This window comes from Onychomys torridus, chromosome 7 (assembly GCF_903995425.1).
Source record: "Onychomys torridus chromosome 7, mOncTor1.1, whole genome shotgun sequence".
Taxonomy (NCBI): Eukaryota; Metazoa; Chordata; class Mammalia; order Rodentia; family Cricetidae; genus Onychomys; species Onychomys torridus.
The window spans coordinates 54423564-54444574 of record NC_050449.1 but is presented as its reverse complement, the minus strand read 5'-3'; the positions used below and the strand labels follow the sequence as shown (position 1 = coordinate 54444574).

Below are 21011 nucleotides of genomic sequence, written 5' to 3'. Positions count from 1 at the left end.
CAGACTTGGCAGCAAGTGCCTTTGCCCAATGAGCCATCATATTAATCCAAATAGCAAAAAAAAGAAAAAAAAAGCCATTTCTGTAGTTTTTGGATTAACTTTTTCTTAACTTTCCTTTTTATTGAAAAAATTTCATACTATATATTCTGATGACACTTTTCCCCTCCCCCAGCTCCTTCCCACTTCCCCACCCACCCAACTCCATTCTACTTCTTTTTCTCTTTAAAACAAACAAACAAACCAACAAACAAACAAACCCACAAGAAACACACACACACACACATACTGCATTGGAAACCATAAAACAAGGTAATATGAAGTAAAAGTCTAAAAAACACCAATGAGTTTGTCTTGTGCTGCATCTTCTGCTGGGCATGGGGCCTGTCCTGGCATGTGGATAATAGACCCAGGGAGACTCCATTGAAGAAAAACGAATTTTTTCTTTGCAAGTGGGTGTCAAATACAGATAGCTTCTCAGTTATGACTGGGAGCCCGTGTCCACTTCCCTCTCTCAGCACTGGGACCCACCTGCCTTGAACCCATCCAGGCCCTGTGCCTCTTCCCGCTCTCGGTGAGTTCATATGTGCGTCAGTCCTCTCTTGTTTGGAGGACAGCTTCCCTCTGGCTCTTACAACCCCCTCCTCCTCTTCTGCATAACTCCCTGAGCCCTTAGGGGAGGGATTGATGAAGACATCCCATTTAGGACTGATGATCCAAGGTCTCTCTCTCTTTCTGCACATTGACCGTTGTGGGTCTCTGTTTTATTTCCCATCTACTGCAGGAGGAAGCTTCTCTGATGATAGCCAAGTGTGGCACTGATCTATGGGTACAGAGGAATGTCAATAGCAGTCATTTTATTGCTATGTTCCTTTAAGAGCAGAACAATGGTATCTGGGTTTCCCTTAGGTCGCTGGCCTATCCAGTTTCAGGTTCTCAGCCACCCGAGCAGTGTCAGGCATGGGTTCCATCTCAGGGAGTGGGTCGTAAACACAGATGTCCCTCCCCATACCCTCTCCCTTACCCTTCTCTTCCACTCCCTCCCTGTTGAATCCTCCCATTTCTCTATATATTCTATTTCCCCTTTCTTGGGAGATCCACCTGCTCCCCTAACCCCAGTCCCTTTCTCAATTACTAACTTTTGTAGCTCTACAGATTGTAGCATGCATACTGAAGGCTTAAAGCTAACACACACATATAAGAGAGCAAAAATTTTAACCCAAATGTACTTTACTGAATCATTTCAAATTCTTGAAAAGTTAATCAGATATCAAATACTTGTATACAAGTAAGGTAACTCTCAGTTATAGCATTTGATGTCCATCTAATCGGCGACAGGACGTGTCGCATCCATGGTGCCTTGAGTTTTCGAGGATGGACGTTTAAGTATAATGTAAATTATTCCCTCCTGCAGCATCTGCTGCAGTGTGAGCTGGTACTGTGAAAACCGTGTTAATTCTTATCTCCAGAGCAGGACACTGGAACATGAAGAGAAACAAGAAAATGAATGCTTGGCACAACTGGGAAACAATGATTTGCTATACAAGAATCTACTGCACTCAGGCTGCAAAGAAGGGTGTGACAGGTTAATTAATTTGCCTTTTCTCTGATCTGCTCAAAGGCTCTCTGAAGCAGAGCCTGTTCCTGGTGCTGTCAGAGATGCATGGTACCCAGTCTTCACAGGATTCGATTCAGTTTTCTAAGACCCAGGGCAAGGTGACGAGGGTTAGAAAGAAGGGTTCCCTGGGTGTGGCTGGCCAGAGCTGTTGGAACTCATACTTGGAGGCACAGATGGAGCTGTGCCTCTACTGAGCAGCTCATCACATCTGGCAGATGCCCTTGTATGCTGTGTGTAGTTGTGTATGTTGTGTGTGTGTGTGTGTGTGTGTGTGTGTGTGTGTGTGTATGTTGCACTATATGTATGTGAGTGGTGTGTGTATGTTGTATGTGTGTATGTGAGTGTGGTATGTGTGTATGTGATATGTGTATATGTGTGTGGTATGTGTGTGTATGTTGTATGTGTGTGTGTGTTGTATGGGTAGTTTGTGTGTGGTGTGTGTATATATGTGTGTGTTGTATGTATGTTTTGTGTGTGTGGTATGTGTGGTGTGCATGTATGTGATGTGTATATAGATGTGGTGTGTGTGTGGTGTGTGTGATATTAAGGTATTCGGGACCACCCAAGTACAAAGGCCAAAGCAAAGCCTCTCTGTTCAGGGCTCAGGAAACACGGGAAATGGGGTGTGGAGGAGTCAGAGTCCCCACAATCAATCTCCAGTTTGTCATTTCATTGAAGGACTTGTGGGACTCAGCATGCGTCAGTTCCCATGATTCTCATTAATACAGTGAAATGCTCCAAGGCAGATTAGCAGAGAAGGCCCTTGGGTCAAAGTCTAGAGGGAGCCTAGAGGAAGCTTTGGGTCCCCTCTTCCAGATGGCAGTGGAAAGAACACACTTGGCAGGCTTCTACCGGGGACACTCAGGAGATCCAGAGCTCGGAGTGTGGGACACTTGTCACAGGTGTCCTCTGCCTAGCACACCCCAGAGTTCCAGAGCCCAGACAGAAGACAGATATTCCACGTGATCCATCCTGTTGGGACAGGGAAGCCCAGGGAGCCACTCAGGGAATGGAGGGGCTGCTACTGAAAGCCAGGTCCAGGGACACCAGCAAAGGGCCAACCTTGCAAGCAAGCCTGTCTAAGGCCCTCTTCCTCACAGGAAACATCAGGAAACAGCAGCAGGAAAGGAAGGCATTTCTAACTTCACCTCCCTTCAGATCCCACTTCCTGGGATAGAGATGGAGACTGGTGTCCAGAGCTGATGGAGAGCTGGGGAGCTGGCGCCTACCTTGTCCAGATTCATCTCGGTGATCCTGAGCAGTCTGCATCTTTCATAGCTTTCCAAGTACACAGACACCATAATCTACTTGCTCTCACAAGCTGCTAACAGAAAGAGACATGTGTGAAGCTCAGGTTCACGTTCGAGCAAATCTTAAACAATATGCCATTTAAGAACACCGTGGGCATGGGCATGGGCTGGGGGGCTGGGGAGACAGCTCACTGTGTAAAGCACTTGCCACACAAGTGTGAGGACCAGAGATGGGATCCCCAGGACTGTTGGGAATGACAGGCAAGTGTGGTGGTGGCCTGCCTCTTCTAGCGGCACCCTAGTATCCCTTGAACAAGCTGAGTTCAGTGAGAGACCTGGCCTCAACATATAAGGTGAAGAGAAATAGAGGAAGACACCAGACATCAACCTCTGGCCTCCACACGTACCTGTGCACCCATAGACATGTGAATATGGGAACACACACACACACACACACACACACACACACACACACACACACACACAGAATGCTATGGCTATAAACTATTTTCCAACGCAAGTGAGTTCAGGACAACCTTTAGCCGTAGGAGGGAAGTAGGCACAGAGACCAGAGAGAGAGAAAACCACAGCTATGAGGGGGTTCACAGGCCCTGTTAGAAAGTTGCCTGCAATCCCAGAGCAGGGTAAGGCAGAAGGCTAGCCTGGGCTACACAGTCAGACCATCTCCAAGTAAACAAAGGAACAGGAAAGCCCAGTGGTACAGGCCTGGAATGCTAGATACTCTGGAGACTGAAGCAGGAGGATTTTAAGTTCAAGGCCTGCTTGGGCTACAGAATGAGTTCGAGGCCAATATGAGAAACTGAGACCATGCCTCAAAATAAAAAGTAAAAAGAGGGCCAGTGCTCTAGTGCAAGAGGTATACGACTCCAGCGTCAACCCCCAGTCCTTGGAAAGAGAAGAGTCACGGTCACAAATTCACAAGAAATATGTATGAGCATACTGAAGCTCTCATATGCACCACAAGCCCCCACTACATTTAAATCTTTAACTTTCTACCTGCGGAAGGGGTCGAAATGCTTCCATGACAATACGTCTATACGAACTAAAGTCTGAGATGGATTAAAAGGGATCCATCCAATGAGACTGTCGAACAGTGATGTGGCAACAGTCATCCACTGGTGGCTGCATACCTGCCACCCAAGCTTGACTGGCTAGGTCCCAAGGGAGATCAGAGCCACAGAGATGTTTGCACCTGGGATCGGGACGATACTAACATTTCCTCCTAGGAGAACAATGCACATGCATCCAACAGGGAATCCTTTATTGCCGAGGTCACAGTGACCGTGCATACGGGGGCAGCTGGTGGCAGAGACAAAGGTAAAGCTGTGCAGTGACCTGTGCTTTACAAGGCTTCCTTCAGTCCCCAGGCCATCTTTCTAGTGGACAAAATGCTTCCCTAGCATTCTCAAAGCCTTGAGTTCAAGTTCCAGCACAGCATGTACTGTGTATGGGACAACCTTGTAACCCCAAAGGAAAGGGAGAGACAGGAAGACCAGAAGTTCAAGGTCATCATCGTCAGCTACAAAGAAAGCCAGGACAGCTTTTGATTTTGATTTTGAAAATTGTACTTCCTAGACTCTGGATTACAGGCAGGTCCAGTGCTATCAGAGGCTGAATGCAAATCCATGAGCGTCTCAATGGCAGTGCCCAGTTACCATTTCTCTAGAGATCGACACCAACTTTAAAACAGTACATGAACAACAACAACAACAAAAGTTGAACACCTTTGGGTCTGCCCACCTCTGTATTTCATCCCCCCCACAACACCCAAAACATCCATGACCCAATACTTGGAATATGCAACTATTCCTTCATAATATATTCTGATTTCCTTTCCTTTGCTGTGAGAAAACACTATGACCAAAGGCAGCTTAGGAGAGGGAAAGGTTGATTTGGCTTACACGTCCAGGTCACAGTCATCATTGAGGGGAGTCAAGGTAAGAACTGAAGTAGGAACTTGAAGCAGAAGCCATGGAGGAACATTGCTTTCTGACTTGCTCATCAGCTCACGTTCAGCTTAGCTCTTTACACAGTTAAGAATGCCTGCCCAGGGGATGGTGCCACCCACAGTGGGCGGGCCTTCCTACATCAGTTACCAGTAAAGACAACCCTCCACAGGCATGGCCTGCTGACCAATCTGACCTCAGCAGTTCCTCGGTTGAAACTCCCTCTCTCCAGTAGGCAGTTAAAGTGAACTAGGGCACCCGGCAAAGGGGGCTTCACAAATGGGAAATTGGGGACACTGGGAACGGCAAATTATCCTAGAATACTCAGGCCCCAAAGTAAACACAAGTGCCCCTATAGAGGGTTATAGGGGCAGCAGAAGGGGATTCCATTACAGAGAGCAGTTAGGCCATGTGACCCCAGAGACAGGTAAGGACAGCAGTCACAGAAGCAGGAAGAGCGGGGAAGCTGATTCTCCCCCCCAGAGCCTCCCACCGAAGCGTCAAGAGACACCTTGACTCAAGCCCCCAAAACTCAGCACATTTCTGGACTCGGGACTGTGAACCACAGAGTTTCAGGTGTCTTAAGCCTCAGAGTTCGTCTTACAGCCACACCCCAGGAAACTAACACTGCTACCAACGTGGGCAGAAGTTATGGGTCAAGGGAGCTGCTAAGCTACGGAGGCCACGCCAAGTGCCCTGGAAAGCTTCGGGGGCTTTGAACCGAGGCCTCCTAAATGCAAACAGCTTGGGAAGGATGAATGCGGCCTGACCGTGTGGAATACATTAAAGACACAGAGGCCAGAGACAGGGAAGGCTGCCAAGAGGTTCTCCAAGCAGCTCAGGCGTGCAGGAGTGAGAGCCAGGCCCTGGGGATTAGCAGTAGAAAGGGGAGAAAGGACTCGCACAAAAGAAGTTTCAAAGGCAAAATTGATGGGGCTTAGTGAAAGACTGAACCCAGCAGATGAAGAGGAGATTCCTTCCAGCTGCTAGAGCAGGCACTGGCAGGGCAGGGGGAACTGGATGATGGAGAGGCATTTGTAAGTGTTTTTAACAATACCCGGAACGTCTGACTGGACTCAGTGCTGTGGGATGCACTGCTCCAGAGTCTAGGAGACAGCCAGCAGATGGACATTTTGCAAGGCTGGAGGGAAAACATTGTTGCCAGAGCTCCTGCAGATAAACGGTGGAAGAATTCTCTCCACCCCACCTCCTGATCTCCCCTTTGCCTAAGGGCTTCGGAGGCCTAGATTTTTAATGTGGGCTTAGGAGGGAGAGTGGAGAAGAGGAGAGACATGGAGCTGCTCTGGCAGCAAAAGGAGACAGTATCTGGGCTTAAATATGCCACAGGCGCTGCCTTGCCATCTTGCAGGGGCCACTGGCCAGGATCAACCAGCCCCTGTGCCTGAGCGTTTTTGCCTTTGCAGCTCTGCCTGCAGAGCCCAAGCTCTTTCTAGTGGCAGGTCACCCCACCCTGCCCCGAGACCCTGCAGAAGAAGCAAGTTTTAGTCACCCTGGTGTGGTGGGACAAAGCAAGGAGTCAGGAGGCTGACACAGAGCTGGACTTTAAAAGACCATCTGGTCTGGGTTACCCTCAAACCAGGAGTAGGGAGCAGGGTCCCAGAAAAGGCCGTAGTCACCCTGTGAGCACAGCCTCGGGATCTGGAGGAAGGTGACTATCAAACCCTCTGAATGGAAGGTGTCAGAGCTCAGCGCTCACCCTGGCTTGGTGATGGGGAAAGAAAAGAGAACAGGGCCTGCATTGGCTGTTCATTATTTATGGTTCATCTCCTGCATGCGGGCACCTGTTAGAGGCCCAGGATATCCCGCCAATGTGGCAGTCTGTCCCTTTCCCTCCCCCCATGCTTAAAAATGTTATCCAAACAGCTTTTGCAAACAGCCTGAGAGGAGACTTGACACAGAATTGAAGCTCTGCTTTTTCCAAAATGACTGAGTTGGCAAATGTGCAAACGTACGCCGGACCCAACCACGGCCATGCTCTGTTTAAAGCTGTCTCCTTCAGGGACCTCCAACAACCTGCTGCCGCCTGGCATAGGCCCATGTCATTCATCTCTTTCAAATGCCTCCCTAGAGGAATTTTCTGGGGTTGTTGGGGGGATTGATTTTATCTCAATATTTTCTAAAACTATTGCTTTTTCTTCCTGGTCCAAACCGCTGTAGGTATTGATTGGCTGGCTCAACAGCCATTGAGTGTTCCTTCAGCAGGTGCCAAGTATGGACAACGAGTATGCTGTTGCCTGAAGTGGGTGCTAAACCACGGGGGTGCTCAGTCCCGTATGTAGCAACTCCTTACAGCCTGGGCTGTTGGACAGAGTGGAGGGTCAGCCTGAAGATATGAGCAGCCCGCAAACCTGGGACTGGAAAGTTTGCAGAGCTGGAGGAAGCAGAGTCTAAGACCTCAAATGTCTGTCATTCCCCTCTTTTATCCATCCAATTCCATCACCAGAGCTTCTAGGGGAAAAGACATGGACAGGTGAGTCACTAGAATCTGCCAGGAATGGCTACAGTACACCTATCACCTCTCTCGAGTCCCATGGGGCCCCTAAAAGTGGACCTGTTCAGTCCCCATTCTGCATATGAAACGATAGAGGCACAAGGTTTATCAGGATTTGGGTTGGGGGCTTGGCTCAGTTGGTAAAGCATTTGCCACAGAAGTTTTGAGGACCTGAGTTTGGTCCTCACAACCCAGATCTCAAAACAAAAGAGAACCAAGGTGGACAGCATCCTGAGGAATGACATCCAAAGTGGACCCCAGGCCCCCACAAGTGCATATATGCACTGCCCTCCTCACCCGGAGAGTCTGGGATTCGGCCCAAGTTACCCAGGTGTCAGATTGTCAAACTGAGGCCCACCCGAGCCCAAGTCCATGGCAGCAGCGTTAGTTTTCTCTTTCTCTCGATATTGAATTCCTTGTCTTTGTCTCTGGGCTCTTGTTTCCACTCCCACCCCTACCCCCCTCCCCAAATCACATATATGCAAGGCAAACTCCAAAGCATAATTCGATTAAAACCAGAAGGGCCTCCACTCTGCTCTCAGACCTGGCAGCACGCAGCAGGCGGCTCTCCTGAGAACACTTAGTGATTTCCAGGGGAAATATGACCATCAGCCCAATCCAAAGGCCCCAAGGTGCTTTCAATTAGGGCTCTGAGTGTTCTGCCTTCGGAGACCAGGGAACAATGGAGGGTGCTCCAGAAGACAAGGCTAACTTCTCTCAGCACCCACTCTGTTCCTAGCTAATATGTCAATGGCCTCTTAAACAGAACATCATGTGTCTGGGGTTTCATTGTCACACCCATCCCTTTTGGGCCGGGTTGAGCTTTTTTTTTTTTTTTCTAATCTAAACTTGATTGCTGCGCTCATTATCAAAGCCACCACCCATCTGTTTCCACTTTCTTAGGGTTGCAGTGAGGATAGGGTGGAAATCTGCTCTTACTCGAGGTTCAAGGGCTCCCCTCCCCTTCTGTTGAGGGTTGTTCAAGCCTTGGTGTATTCACTGCAATATGATCTTCCAGTAGTGGGTGGCCCCGGCTGGGCCATTTGAAATTAATTTACAGCCTCATCTGAGACGATCGTCACTTTAAATTAATTAACCAGAGCACATCAAAAATCGTATGTCGGGGAGTGAGGACAAGGAGGCAGAGCGAGGGGTTTTCAGGGGTCAGAGAGGGCTCTTCCTCTCTGAGCTTTACTGGGTCCTGTCCTTGGGCACAAATGGATGTTTTTGCTTTTCTTTCCACCCACCTTTTGAAAGCAAAATATACGCAGAAACCATAAACAAAATTCAGCATGTTGGTTTTGAAAGCAGTTGGTTTTCTGCTTCTTCAGGCAGAAAAGAATTCCATGTTGGTTTTTATGACCCAAAGCTACAGCTAGGGAAGAAAGGTGAGCGAGCTGGCTGGAGGGACCTGTGCATTGCATACTGAGTGCAAAAGATGGATGCTGGAGTGGTCAGGCCTGGGAATCTGCCTGGCCCCCTCCACTGGAATAGTTCCTTCTTGGTGAAGGTCTCTTGTTCCCTGATAGTCATAAAGTACATACTGACCCCTTGTAATGTGGCCAGTACTGAGGGGGAGAAAGAGCCTTCAAGAGGCTTGTGGATTTCATCAAAATGAAAAGGTTCATTCGTACAGCTCCTGGCAAGCCACAGAGTACTCTGACATTCCCACTTCATCTTCACCACGACCTTTGTGGAGTATGCTGTATAATCATTCCATTTCAGAAGAAAAGGAACCAAGGCATATAGAGGTCAAGAGGCTTCCCCCCAACCACAAAGCTATACAGAGCTATAATAAGAATCCCAAGCAAAGCCTATGGAGAAACCCAAGTCCTCTTTCCATCCCAGATACATAGATGAGGACTAGATACACAAAAGCAGTGTGGACAGGGCATCAAATCTTGGGATGCCTTCTGTCGATGCAACCTAGGAACTCTGCAGGCATGTGTTCCTGCCCCTAAGAACTTGAGATGTGGACAAGTGGTGGAGGCAGATTTTTAACCTGCTCTGGAGGAGTTCTGGGCACTCAGCGTGGCATAAATCTGTCAGTAACAAACTGCACATGCGCATCATCTCTGGGCTCCAGTCGACTCTCAAAGCTGAAACAGACAAAGCGTTTGGACGGCAACAGATTCTAACCTCGACACTCTTCCATGCCAGCAAGTATCCGAAAGTAATTTGCATCATTGAGCAAGGCTTTCAGAATGGCTGGCTCATACCAAGTGCTCAAGACATACCAGCTGTGACTTGAGTTCCCCAAAGCATCTCCTTTTGCTGAGTTCAGAACTGGAAGGGGAGACTTCACACATAAAGGCAGGCTCCTGGTCCAACCAAAAAACTCGACTATCTGTCATAGAATTACGTAACCAACTGATATCTGGCCCTGAGCACTCTGTGTGTGGTAAGGACCTCTTCTACTTCTAATTCTTGGGACAATCCTCTGAAGTCCTTGATTGTCCCATTTGGCAGATAAAGGATCCCCCAAAAGATCAATGAAATGGCCTCTTGTCCACAGGTTCAAATTCAGGCAGCTTGCCTCCCAGAGTCTAGCCTTGGCTTGAACATCCCAGGGACAGGGTGCTCACTGCCTAGCTAGCCACCTGTTGCAGAATAGAGGCTTTGAAGTGAGAGAATGAATGCTCCCTGACATGGAGGTGAAATTTGACTGCCTGTCATTTCTATGTATTGATCCAGATGCTGAAAGGATCCTTGGACAATAAGTTTAAACTCTTTTCTCCAACTCCAGTAGTCCCAGGGATCTCAGTCTATCAGAATGAAAATCTGCTGCTATAGATCTGGGCTGTGGCCTAAGAGTGTATTTCTTACAAGTCCCCAGATAAAGCTGATGTTGCAGGTCACATTTTGAGGAGCAAGGATCCAGGCCAGGTGTAGGGTTAAGCCCAGCCTGGCTCCTATTCAATTGGGACACTGTCATACCTATCTGTCCAGATGGACTGTGCCACTACCATGTCAAATAATCATAACAAACCCACGGGGGGACTGGGGAGTTTGCTTAGGGGGTAGAGCACCTGCTGGACAAGCATGAAGACCCAAGTTCAGGTCCCTAGCACCCATGTAAAAAGCCGTATGGAGCAGTACATGCCTGTAATCCTTGTGTTGCCAAGACAGTAGGAAACTGGGAGTTCACTGGCTAGGCAACCTGGCCAATCAGCAAGCTCCCAGTTCAATGAGAGATCCTCCCCCCCCCAAAAAAAAATGGAGACAAAGGAGGAAGACACTGTGTGTCAACCTCTGGCTTCCATACATGCACAGTACAGCTGAACAGACACCAAAAAAGCCCCTAAATCCTGAAACATTTGGCACCGCCCAGAAAAAGATGGCCAAACCCACTCCAGTTGACCGCTCTTGACATTTTGAAAACTTCTGTCCTGTCCTCTACCCACCCCATCACCACGGAACATTCTAGGCCTCACTACCTTTTCTGTCTAATGCCTGAGCATCCTGCTGTCTGACCCCTGAGCATTCTCAGGTTGGTCTGAGACCCTCCCTGGTAACCCAGGCACCAAGCTTTTTCTTCCTTGGGAGGGCTCAGGTTTGTCCTTAGCTGTCCCGCCAAGCTTTCCCCGCCTACTCCAGCCCCCAGCTGACCTCTCCCTTCTCCCATCTCTAAGACTCCCCTGGAGTGTCCTGCTTAATTATTGATCAGACCGCTAAAGAATGTTGACTCGAGCCATTAGGCTCATGCACAAGGCGCAGGCAGAAAGGCTTCCTCCTCCTTACAGCTTGTGCAGGTGCCCCACTGAACACTTCCCTATGGGTGGGCACCCCAGACCTCATGCAAAAGACCACGGTCTTGGGGCCAGGATATGCTTGGGATGTTCTGTATGTCAAATGTGTTGCTCTGATTGGTTAAAATAAATAAAGTACTGATTGGCCAGTAGCCAGGCAGGAAGGATAAGGTAGGCGGGACAAGGAAGAGGAGAAGGCTGGGAACAGGAAGCCTGAGGAGACACTGCCAGCCGCTGCCATGAGGAGCAACATGTAAAGACACCGGTAAGCCACAAGCCACGTGGCAAAGTATAGACTAACAGAAATGGGCTAAATATAAGAGTAAGAGCTAGACAATGGTAGGCCTGAGCTAATGGCCAAACAGTTTAAATAATACAAATGTCTGTGTGTTTATTTTACAAATGGGTTGTTGGACTAATAGGGCTTGGCGGGGGCTGGAGAGAAGCTCTCCAACTGCAAGGATATGACGACCCGGGAGTCCATCGCCCACAAGGCCAACATTGATTTACAGTCTCTCTGGAGAGGAGACACAGTTGGAATTCCTCTGTGTGAGTCACAGCACTGAGGAGAGGAGAGGCACATTTGGGAAAATCAGAGATGGGGGTCCAGGAGGTCGTGAGATCCAGGAAGGAAAGATAAGGGCGGCATCTTGGAGATCTTTTTAAAAATACAAATAACTTCGCCATCTGGACCTGGTGAGGACATTGAACATGGCCCACCCATTTGGAGAAGGGCCTCTCTCCTTTTCCACTGGAAAAGTCCATGCTTTCTAAGTGAAGAAAGGAAAGAGAGGGGAGCAGGGAAGAGCACTGCTTCCTCATTGCCTGGAAACAGGCTCCCCACAGCTCCCAGAGTGAGTGGGGGCTAGGATGTGGGCACTGCCCCCCAAGCAATGGAAATTCCAGCAGAGGGCCGTCTTTGTTAGGTTTCCATTGCTGTGAAAAATGCCATAACTAAATGCAACTGGCAGAGGAAAGGATTTATTCTAGCTTCAGGTATAGTCCAGCACAGGAGCAGCACGAAGGGAAGTCAGGACAGGACCTTGAGGCAGGAACCAATGTAGAGGTCACAGAGGAGTGCTGCTTCCTGGCTTTTACCCTCCAGCTTGCTCAGTTTGCTTTCTTATGTACTCCAGGTTATCCAAGGGTAGCTTCGCCCACAGTCCGCAGCTCTGCCCTTCCACATCAAGCTTACCATCAAGAAAAGGCCTCACAGGCTTGTCCACAGGCCAATCTGAGAGGGAGCAGCTTCCCAGTTGAGTGCCTCTCTTCTCAGGTGACCCTAGCTTGTCTGAGGTTGACAAAAGTCTACCCAGCACAGGGGCTGGGGCTGGCAGGGGCTGGCAGAAGTGGGAATTGACTTGGGTCGGGCCAGAAGAGACTTCATTTGGACTACCAGGAAAGAAAAGGAAGAGAGGATGGAGCTGGGGTTGATGGGGCCAGGGCATGGCGAAGAGAGCAGCAGGGCTCTGTGCCTCCTAAGTGAAGGCCACTGCATAAAAGTGAAGGCTGGCGAGCAGAGGCGGAGTGCTGTGTTGGAGGTGGGTTCAGGGCACTGGACAGCAGCGAAGCTGAGCTGTGGTTTGAGCAGTTTCCTGGCTTTCTGTAGAGGAAAGGGGCTTTGTCCACACATTCACACACACAAAGCCAAGCAGGTCTAGGGCTGAGCATGGCAGAGTCCTAGCCCCACTCCTGCGAGATGCAGGGTCCTCTGGCTCCTCTGGTAAGCGAATGGTCCCACAGGGTCCTTCTTAGCATAGCCCTCAGCACCAGGCCTGAGTCTCTGGACCCTCACTTCTAAGGTGCCATCCCCCAGGGTCTCAGACGCCTTGCCCTGGGCCCTTCACAGCGTTTCTCCCTTGAAATCTTTGGTCCACTAGTTCAGTATTGAAGTCTGCTTCTTTAGGGCCCGAATGACATTGGTGGGGAACAGAGAATTCCATTCTCTCCTAAGAGGGTCTATGCTCCTCCAGGGGTGAGGTTGCCCCAAGACCAACACAACCCAGGCAATGTTTGTCTCTGAAACCCGGAAGTGCTAGGAGCACAAAGGCCTTAAGAACCACAGGCATGGAAAAGGCAGATTTAAGCCATTAACATGCATACCCCGACAGCACCTCCACCCATTCTCATCTTGCCCTTTTCATAATAAAGACCCTGCAAAGTTGCAATCAATGCAAACCCAGACACCAGCATCTGCTAGAGTCAGCCAAGCACCCTCACACCTGGCAACTACCCACACCTTCACACCTGGCAACCACCTGAACCCTCACACCTGGGAACCACCCAAACCTTCACACCTGGGAACCACCCACACCCTCACACCTGGCAACCACCCACACCCTCACACCTGGCAACCACCTGCATCCTCACACCTGGGAACTACCTGCATCCTCACACCTGGGAACCACCTGAACCCTCACACCTGGGAACCACCCACACCCTCACACCTGGGAACCACCTGCTGTGCTCTTGTCCAAGTGCTTCTGATCTTTGCTCCCACAATGGTTAGCAGGAAAGTGAAGAATGGGGAGATGCCAAGGTGACCACAGAGAGGTACCAGGATTTTCAGGGTGGAGAAAGGGAAGGAAAGGTTACCACAAAGAGGTACCAGGCTTTTCAGGGTGGAGAAAGGGAAGACACAGAAGGTTATCTGTCACCTCTTAATGTCCCCTCTTTCACAGGCTACATTTTCAAGCCAACACATAAGAGAACTACATAAGCATCTTTCATTCAACAGCTCACTCATGTTAGTGTTTAAATCTCAGTCTGAGCACTAAGGACACTTGAACTGGCGAACTCCTGGCTGTGTAGGCTGCAGTGTGGGAGCTCATAGCATCCTTCACCTCTACTTATCAGAAGCCTGGAAAAAAAATGGCTTCAGATATGACTAAACATTCCCCAAGTGAAAAACTCGCCTCTTTGAGAACTCCCGACTTAATCATCAGCAGAAACCCCACTTTTAATGAAATGTCAATGCATCCTGTGGGTTATGTTTCCCCGTGGCCACCCTCTTACAGGAGTGCTGAATTCAGGGCTTGCCTGGTATCTGCTAATCTGAAACTCCTAAAATGGCTCTGTCACACCTCCATAGAGCCCAGGACCTCCCTCTTCACCAAGCCCCATCCAACTGATCCTGTCTAGGCAGCTCAGCCCAAGCAGATAGTCACCATGTTCTCTTCTGGGTAACAGATGTTTCCAGGACAGATTAACTAGTGTAGTTTCACGTTCTTTAATGAGTTTAATAGGTTTGAATCCGGAGCAGGGATGGGGAGGGAGCTGTGTGTTACACTTGCCTCTCTCCCTACTGAACATCTCTTGATTGATTTATTCATCCCACAAACAGGTATTGAGGTGCCATAGTGGCAGGCACAGTTCTAGCAGCAAGGAACAGATCTATGGTACTGAAAGCTACATCCATGCCCTTCCCAGCAGGTCACTGCAGAGGCTTGAGCTGCCAACCTGCGTGAAGCTGGACACATTTCTTTTAATCTCCTTAAGGCTCAATTTCTCATTTGTAAGACAGAAATAATGGTGGTCCCCACGTCCACCAGAAGTGAGAATTAGGTGGTGTAAGATGTCAAAATCATTTTGCATAGTGCCTGGCAGGTGATAAAGTAAGAATGAGCTCCTTTCCTTGAAGAGGTAGTCAATCCTATTATTCAAGGTATCGTTCACAGGTGGGAGAAACAGACAGGTTTAACATGCACTTATATAAAGTATGGTAGGCACCCTGAGAGACAGATATATGGAACTCATTCGAGGAGAAGGAGATGAGGTAAGGTACTACCTAAGTTCACACCTGAAGCTTAAGACTCATGAGGTGATGGAGAGAGTATTATAGGCATGGAAAAGTATGTATCGAGGCCCAGAGACCAGAGCCACAGGGCATGGGAAGGGAACTGAGCATGCCCAGGGGACCTGAAGCAGAACACTGGATACATGAGCTGTATTCACACAAACCAATTGTGTTAATCCATTTAAAGCCTTCCAGCCTAACTCAAGGGAGGAGCCTTTGAGAATCTGCACCAAAAGAGGGTTGTGATCAGATTTGATTTAGAACTTCAACTTGACCCGGTGGCGGCGGCAGCACACACCTTTAATCCCAGCACTCAGGAGGCAGAGGCAGGCAGATCTTTGTGAGTTTGAGGTCAGCCTGGAAAGGCACAAAGCTACACACAGAAACCCTGTCTCAAAAAGAAAAAAGAAAGAAAGAAAGAAAGAAAGAAAGAAAGAAAGAAAGAAAGAAAGAAAGAAAGAACTTCCCCCTGGATGGATAAGGGAGAAATGATTGGAGGCACAAAAATGGCCACTGTTCCTGTCCCCCAAAGAGAGGTGGCAACTGCTTGTACCAAGGAGTTATAGCAGGAATGGGAAGCCTGGGTAGAGCAACAGGCTGTGGATGGCACAGTCCCAGGCACAAAGCAGAGAACAGCAAACACTTGGAGAAGGAGTGACGGAGTGGGTGGGGAAATGGATTGTGGGAAGATCATGTGAGCTTCTGAAGGGCTTCCCACAAATTCTTATAGCATTCCATGTGCATGTTGGGGTGGGAGGGTAGTATCTATGTACCCCAATTTGAATTAAACTCCAGGCAGCACCAGGAAATGGGCCAGAAACAAAATAGAAATGTCCTTCCGCTTCCAGTGCATCCCCATAGGCAGCCATGGGGCGGGGCTATGAATATGCAGTGGGTGGAGCTATGGATATGATGGTGAGTGTCACAGAACAACACATCAGGGGCCCCTGGGGCTGCCATCTGTGAAGAAGATAAGGAAATTAGGTCCAGAAAGGGGGAGCTAAGAGGGACCCAGTGAAAGACTCCACAGTCCAGCAGCAGGCAATGATGGATGAAGGAGGCCAGGTGCCTTATCCTTGCAAGCAGGGTAGTTTGCATGTGTGTTGAGGTTACTGGATGGACAGAGCACTGTCATGCACCCACAGAGCAGAACATCAACTTGAAGCTGAAAATGGGTGGTTTGGGGACAACTATAAGAAAGACCAAAATTTTTTTAAACATTAATTTTTAATGACCCAACTCATTCTCATGAAAGATTCAAACATTAAAGATAAGATGAAAATCACTGGGCTCCAACCTGGGTTCTGGGCCATTCTTCCTCTCTTCCTAGAGGAGAGTTCTCTTTAGGCTCCCGGGCGAGTCCCAGCCCCTCCTGCTTGTTTGTACGCACATATGTGTGGGCCTGAAGGAGGAATGTATTTTTCCCTAAGTTTTATTTTCTTGCTGTTTGCCTAGGTGCATGAATGGGTGCCTTTAACCTCAATTTTTCATTCCACAGACCCTGTATTCCTAGGGATCCCCCTCAATCTCCCTAGCATAGCATGGGATTATATATTATCCTATGGTTCTTTGTCCATTCTCCTGTCATGAACACTTAGGAAAATGGGTAGGAAGTCAAGATCAAAAACAGAAGGAGTTCGGGCTGGAAAGATTGCTCAGTGGTTAAGACTACTTGCTTCTTTTGTATAGGGCCCAGATTTGTTTCCCAGTACCCATATCAGGCATCTCACAACCATTTGTAATTCCAGTTCCAGGGAATCCAGTGCTGTCTTCTGGCTTCTGGCATGAGACACATACATGGTGCATAAACATACATACTGGGACTCTAGAATCTAGATAACCCTACATGCAAGTCTCCAGCCCCAACAGTAAGAACCACATTTTGGAGATCAATGAAACTGGCAGGTTAGTGGGTAGAATGCTTGCCTAGTACTCATAGAGCCCTGGGTTCGATCCCCAGCATTACATAAACCAGCCATAGCAGCACATGCCTATAATTCCAGCACTTGGGAAGTGAAGGCAAGAGGATCAGAAATTCAAGTTTATCCTCAGCTACATAGTGAGTGTGAGGCCAGCCTGGACTATCTATATAAGATGAGATGAGATAGGAAGATAAGATGAAGCATGGGACACACACACACACACACACACACACACACACACACACACACACACGAAAGCAGACAGGTTGCAAGTGGGGTAGAGGAGCCCCCAATTTCTAACAATCTTCCTCCCAGGCCATGACTGCCAGGCTTCCCTGCTCACCCCATCCACAAGCACACACCCTATTCTTGCCTCTTTGAAAGCCACACTCCAGACCACACCTGAATTTGGATGGCTCATCCCAGGCGACATTCCATAAAGCAAGTACTAGGTCGGAAGGCAAAACCCAGTGTAAAGCCAAGAAGGATGATGCCAGCCAGGGTCAGCAGCTGGGCTCTGGGCTGGTAGAATGCATGGTCAGCACATTGCCACCCCTTTATTCTTAGCAGTTCTAGATCCCGAAACGGCTGCCTGCACTAGATTCCTGACTTCTTCCTCCAAATGTGCATCGTGTCTGAATCTTGCACATAGCCCCTAAATCTAGAAAAGACCCCAGAAACATTTTATATGCCCTCCCCCGCTATAAATCACTGTCACCTCTCCAGGGTAGTGAGGAGGTGTGGCGGGTGATCAAGTGTCTCTTGGAGTCTAGGGCCAAGCCCCGGTTCCATCCCTTCACCTCTCTAATGAGGGAACAGGCCTAGCAGAAGAGGAATGTGCCCAGTTCCCATACTGCATGGAAATGCAAGCTTGAGTCTCACCGCAAAGCAAAATAGATTAACTCCTCCTGGATTCCTGCATGATCCTTTCCAGCAAAATACAGCTGTAAAGCCGCAGGCAAATCTTTCCTAAGTGGAATCACTCATGGCTTTGGCCTTTGATGGGAATTATTTGCGCAGGCTCTGTCTGGGAGGACCCCGAGGCTCAGTATCACAGACCCCCACGAAGATGGGGAAACGCATCTCGCCCCCACTAAAAGCAGCACAAGGTCCCCGTTGTAGCCCATGTGCCGCCAGGTCCGACTGTGGGGGCGGTTGCCCGTTTCTGCCCCAGCTTCCACCCCCCATTTCCCCCATCCCAACCCCCCTATCCCCGCTGGTCTCACACTTCTGGGAATGCCTTTGAAGTCTGAAACCCTTTCTTCCCTCTGCTGGGCCTGGTTGGATTGCAGCGCCCTACTTCCAGCTGGTGGGATCAGCCTGGTTGGAGTCCCACCCAGGCCTGCAGCTGAAAACATGCCACTTGCTCTTGTGCACAGCGCACCCTGCGGGCGGACCCCGGAACCCTTCCCTGAACAGCCCTGGTCCATCCTTCTGAAGCAGAGGTGATGCCCACCCCCACAGCCGCAGATCTCGAGAACACAGGGAACAAGGGGGTTGGGAACCAAACAGAACTGGGCGCCTTGGAGCCTAGGGTGTCTGGGACACGTTCATCACCTCTGTGAGCACAGATAGAGGGCATCCCAAACACCCCTCAAGCTGCTGTCAGGACCACACATCAGCGGCAACCATTCTTTCCAGGCTGCCAATCTCTCCAGGTCTCTGTCTCTACTTCCCCTGGGTCCATTGCCCAGCATCCTTTCCCTATGCCTGACACGCGTAATCACAAAAATTCACGCTAAATTTCAAAGATAACCCCCACCAGCTCTACCTCCCACAGTCTGTACACTACCTTCTACTTTATAAGGTGACAGGTGGCAATCACAGACACAAAAGTAAAATCTGCTCCTGAGAGAGCACCAGCCTGATTCCAGTCAGCTCAGACAAACTGGAGAATGTGTGACCTTGGTTGGACATCCCACTTGACACTCTCAAGCCCATTTCCTCCTTTTAAGAAAGGAGAGGATCTATGTAGAGCCCTTCTCTACTGTCTCCCAAACCCCAACACAGCACAGCCAATACAATGCCTCTCTCAGCTTCCCAAGATGGCACATGCACATCCTTCCCACTCAGCCTTCCATTTGGAGTTAGCCAGGATCGTCACCAGATGGCCTCAGAAGTGGGGAAGCACCAAGGATCTCTTGGGAAGACCTTTGTCCTCTGTCCTCTCACATCTTACAAATCTCTCTGCACCCGGCCTAAAAAAAAAAAGCTGTCCACACTCTTACCAGAGTGGCTGTCCTGAAGACAGTCACTCCTCTGCTTCAAAACCTTCAGTGCGTCCTCAGAACCTTTGGGGTGGAGGGAACAATTTGAGCCCAACAAAGATGGTTCTGGAAGTGTGCTGCCTTCAACTTTACACTTTGTACATCCTCCTTGGCTAAGGACACCCCCTCCTACCAAGTAAGCATGCTGTCACTGACTAACATCTGCTCCCATGACCCTCCCCCACCCCAGCAAGCTGCATTCTCTGTGCCTCCAAACCCCCTGTGCTCACTTCTGCTGCTTACCCTAACTGCATTATATTAAAATGTAATTTGATGTTTTGTTGTTCAATTAGTTGTCTGTCTTCCCTCTCTAAGTTGTGAACTCCTCAAGGGCTGTCTTATTCATCTCCAAATAACCTAGATGACTCCTGGGATCTCCCAGCCCACTTAACTCTAGTTAAGATGAGCTTTGTGGCAGACACAGCTAATTGACTACCCAATAGCTATTTTCCAAGTGTTCCTTAATGATTCACCTCCGATTTTATATGGAAGCAATATGCCCAACTAAAGTAATCTTCCCAGACTCTCTTGCAGCTAAGTATGGTCACATGACCTATACCTGACAAACTCACTGGCATTCCTAGGAAACTTTATGAAGGAAGACGAATTCATTCACCTGGTCTGTTTTCCTCCTCTTCCTTTTCTGAAATACAGGCCAAAAAGCTGGAGAGATAGCAGCCATTAAGCAAGGAGAACAGAAACCACATGCTCTTCACATACAGCAACTTAACCTTTGCTCTATGTCTTGGTTTCCTGTCTGCACCCTCACCACCTGTTGAGGAGCTGCTTAAGAGAAGACTCCTGGAACCCGGGTGACACCGGGTCAGAGTTTTTCTGTCACTTGTAACCATGATACAAAACACTGCTTCCACATCCAAGAGATGTTCAAAGTCCTCCCTTGTCAAGATGTCTGAAAGTCCCCATGGAGCTCTTATTGTGTGTGTGTGTGTGTGTGTGTGTGTGTGTGTGTGTACGTGTGAGCATGTGTGTGAGCATGTGTCTGTGCTTGTGTGTATGTATGTGTGTGAGCATGTGTCTGTGCTTGTGTGTGTGTGTGTGTGTGTGTGTGTGTGTGTGTGTGTGTGCTTGTACCTCAGTTGGTTTGTTCCTCAGGAACCCTTCTTCTTGTTTTAGGGAACAGGATCCCACAATAGGACTGGGGGCTCCCCACCCAGCTTTATATGCCCGTGCTAAGGTTCAAACTCAGATTCTCATGCTTGCACAGTCAGCACTTACCAGCTGAGCCATCTCCCTTGCCCTGACCTTGTATGCTAATGATCAGCAGTCCTATTTAGATCCCATTGGTTTTCAGAAGACTATACTACTGTCATAATTCTACTCTTGTAGATTTTAATACTTTTACTTATGTCTATGTGTGTGATCTTTGTGGGGGCATGTGCATGTGAGTGCAAGTGTCTGTGGAGACCATATGTGTCCGATCTCCCTGGAACTGGAGTTACAAGTGGCTGTGAGCCATCTAACATGGGTGCTGGGAACTGAACTTGGGCCCTCTGGAAGAGGAGGCAGTATGTGCTCTTAGCTTTGAGCCATCTCTCCAGCATCCCCTTCCCCCGACCCCTTCACAGTTTTCTAGAAAGCATTGCAAGGGAAGCAAGTCAACTAAAATACTTGGCCATCAGAACATCAACACAGGCAAGCTACCTTGCAGTATCTCATGGAGCTCCAGTCTTGGGGAGGTGTGAGCTCACTCTCAGATCCTTGGTGGTACTTTGGCCTCACCACCAGCCCCAGAGACTGGATTCTGACCTAGGAGTCCACATGGGCCCTCATCCTGCTTCCTCCTTCCCCTCCTTCCCTCTAGCTATGGTTTGCCTCTTCGATGGCCCCTGAAGTTCCAATATTGAGAGCTTGCTCCTCAATGGGACAGTGTTTGGAGGTGAAGCCTTTGGGAAGAGGCTGTATCATGAGAGCC

General features: G+C 49.0%; 1 long non-coding RNA gene across 1 annotated transcript; it reads right to left on the bottom strand.

The window, feature by feature from the left end:
* Positions 1 to 1302: 1302 nt before the first annotated feature.
* Positions 1303 to 18116, bottom strand: LOC118586767. The gene is made up of 3 exons (XR_004945403.1): positions 18038 to 18116; positions 2845 to 2936; positions 1303 to 1475 (listed from the first exon to the last, which is right to left on the bottom strand). It is a non-coding gene; the product is annotated as an uncharacterized LOC118586767 (long non-coding RNA).
* Between the last annotated feature and the right edge of the window lie 2895 nt (positions 18117 to 21011).